The 3,067-nt window shown below is 51.8% G+C and overlaps 1 long non-coding RNA gene across 1 annotated transcript; it reads right to left on the bottom strand.

The window, feature by feature from the left end:
• Positions 1 to 1,361: 1,361 nt before the first annotated feature.
• LOC130864329 (uncharacterized) lies at positions 1,362 to 1,827 on the bottom strand. The gene is made up of 3 exons (XR_009055978.1): positions 1,762 to 1,827; positions 1,503 to 1,546; positions 1,362 to 1,403 (listed from the first exon to the last, which is right to left on the bottom strand). It is a non-coding gene; the product is annotated as an uncharacterized LOC130864329 (long non-coding RNA).
• Positions 1,828 to 3,067: the final 1,240 nt, after the last annotated feature.

Below are 3,067 nucleotides of genomic sequence, written 5' to 3'. Positions count from 1 at the left end.
GTGAGCCATCGGCTCTGAAATCTTTTCAAGCGCGGTTCACACCAGCTCTAATGAAGAAGTGTTTGTATGTCCGTCCGTGCCTTTTCCATCAGCCTCTCGTTTCCTTCTGTTTGTTACTGGTCTCTTCAGACTCCTGGGAGGGAAGCTGAGAGACCCAGCTTGTGGCTGGTAGCCTGGCCGACCTGCACCTACCCAGCCCAGGGGGCCCAAGGAAGGGATACCGCCCAGTTGTTGGGCACATCTCTGAGCAGACACTGCCCTCTTGAGGCGAGTTCCTGTCATGCATGGCACATGAGAAAGCTGGGCTCACACAGAACAAGGGGACGTTTTCCTCCCAATGCCTTTGGCACTTATTTGATTCAAAAGCAGAGCCTGGCTAGGATGTGACTGGGTGAGGGTCTTGTCTCATACCAAGGGTCTGAATGGACCAGCCTGCATGTCATTACCCACGTTTAACTCAACAGAATTCCTGAGTCCTGGGTCCAGGGAATCCTGTGTCTGGCTGCAGTCTCCAGCCGAGACTGTCCACAGTGCTGCTGTCTGTCTGACGTCTGTGTTTCTCCTCCCTGGATGTTCCCTAAGTGTCTCAAACACACTCTTGTAATCCCATGACATAACTTTTTTGTTTTGTTTTGTTTTATCTTTTGAGACAGGGTTTCTCTGTAGCTTTGGAGCCAGTCTTGGAACTAGCTCTTGTAGACCAGGCTGGCCTCGAACTCACAGAGATCCGCCTGCCTCTGCCTTCCGAGTGCTGGGATTAAAGGTGTGCACCACCACCACTTGGCTTGACATAACTTTTTCCGATTTGGTCCTGTGAACTGAACCTAGAGCCTGGTGCCCAGTAGAAAAGATTATGGCCACTGAGTTACATTCTCAGCTCCCACCTCCCCCCACTGCCATGGCATCTTGAGGCAGGGTCTCATGTATTCCATGGCCCAGGCCTTTGTGTTGGAAGACACGAGGCCCTCCCCATTGATGTAGGATGTAGTCTAGGAGAGACAACATCTCAGATGGAGATGCTGTCACCCTCAGTGTCTAATCCTCCAGCATCCTTACTTCCCCTCAACTAGCAGAATCTGCTCTCCTGCCGACCTTGGACCTCTCTTCTCACACCCTCGCGGTTCTCATCCCGCCACAGCTCAGCCCCTGCCCTCAACAGCTGTCATCTCGCACTTTCTACACCAGGATAAAAATCACATCACCCGTCAGGGTCCAAATCTGTCTTCTCTGGGTCTGCCAGGATCCTCTCATGAGTCAGTCTCCTGAGAATCCCTGCTTCAGCTTCTACCATGCTTTTCTTTCCCCTCTACCTTCTCTCTGGACCCCAATCCTGCGGTACCTCAGACACAAGCCCATTAAGCTGTTGAGAAAGTTGTCGCAGACTCTCAGTTGATGAGAAAGTCCTAAGGAAGGAGACAGAGGGTCAGGGGTGCAGGTGGCTTGATGGGAACCCGACTCGTGGGCAGAGGCCTGCCCTGACTCCCTCAGTAGAGAACGCTTACTTGGTCTCCTCCATGAGGTTAGAACAATTGCCAGCGTCGTGGCTCTGTATGGGTAGAAACAAATCAGGTCACTATTCAGTTTCTGCTTATCATCACCAGGGACGAGGTAGGCCAAGCTCATCAACACCCATCTCCCCAAGCCTCCCCACATCAGGCTCCAGGAGCAGCACCTGGACCAAGCTACCAGAAGAGAGAATTCGGAGAAAGTCCTTTGGCAAGCAGACAGGAGCGCAGCAAGCACAAGGGAAAAAGCACAAACCTGAGGTGATGCCATGCTAGTGAGGTCAGCATCAGGGGAAGGGACAACACCAAGAAACATAGTGTCATCAGCAGCAGTTGGCGGTGCAGGAGCAGCACAGTCTGAGGGCGCCTGTCATAGAACAGAGCAGGGGCATTAGACGGCCACAAGGAGCCTCGCTGCCATGGACATGAGGTGATGGGCAAGCAGGGTAGGAGAGCAGCAGTCACAGGACAGTCGCACATGCTGGGAGCTACTGGGGACAGACACGGCCTGCCCAGGCCTCAGGCCACTGAGGAGCATTCTGAAGACCAAAGCTCAAAGCAAAGGCTGCAGGGTCTCCTTCCTGAACACCCGAGGACCTTGTTCCCTCTGAAGCTCTGACCTGTGGCAGCCACAGCAGGAAGTGCCCAAGTCCAGGAGCCAGAGAGCCAGCCTGTACCGACTATGACCCTGACTATGGCCTGCTCCTGGGATGGACTAGTCACCATGGTCAACATAACCATTCACCCCTCTCCTCTTGCTTTCCTGCCTTCCCTTCTCCCAACCTACGCACTGGCTGTGTTTGTTAATTAAAGCAGAGACCAATGGTTGCCTTTTGGCTTGCAGCATCCTGGAGGTTGAATCTAATAGGCCAAGTATGGGATGCCAATTATACAGGAGGATGGAATTTAGGTTTGCTGCAGGGTTGGCAGCAAGCGCCCGTCCCACTGAGCCATATTGATGGCCCAGGAAGCCATCCATTACGATCAGAGAGTTTAGAAACACAAGGAAGTCTTCAACTGCAGAGCAAGGGCCTGAACTGAATGGTCTCTGAAAGTACTAGAGCAGACCAATGAGTACTAGAGCAGACCAGCGAGTACTAGAGCAGACCAGTGAGAACTAGAATAGACCAGTGAGAACTAGAATAGACCAGTGAGAACTAGAACAGACCAGTGAGAACTAGAACAGACCAGTGAGAACTAGAATAGACCAGTGAGAACTAGAACAGACCAGTGAGAACTAGAACAGACCAGTGAGAACTAGAATAGACCAGTGAGAACTAGAACAGACCAGTGAGAACTAGAACAGACCAGTGAGAACTAGAATAGACCAGCGAGTACTAGAACTGACCAGTGAGTACCAGAACAGACCAGTGAGTACCAGAACAGACCAAGCAAGTACTAGAGCAGACAAGAAAGTACTAGAGCAGACCAGTGAGTACTAGAGCAGACCAGTGAGTACTAGAGCAGACCAGTGAGTACTAGAAGAGACCAGTGAGTACTAGAGCAGACCAACGAGTACTAGAACAGACCAGTGAGAATTAGAACAGACCAGTGAGAACTAG

This window comes from Chionomys nivalis, chromosome 22 (genome assembly GCF_950005125.1).
Source record: "Chionomys nivalis chromosome 22, mChiNiv1.1, whole genome shotgun sequence".
Lineage (NCBI taxonomy): Eukaryota > Metazoa > Chordata > Mammalia > Rodentia > Cricetidae > Chionomys > Chionomys nivalis.
The sequence above is the reverse complement of the archived record's forward strand: the minus strand, read 5'-3'. Positions and strand labels throughout refer to the sequence as shown.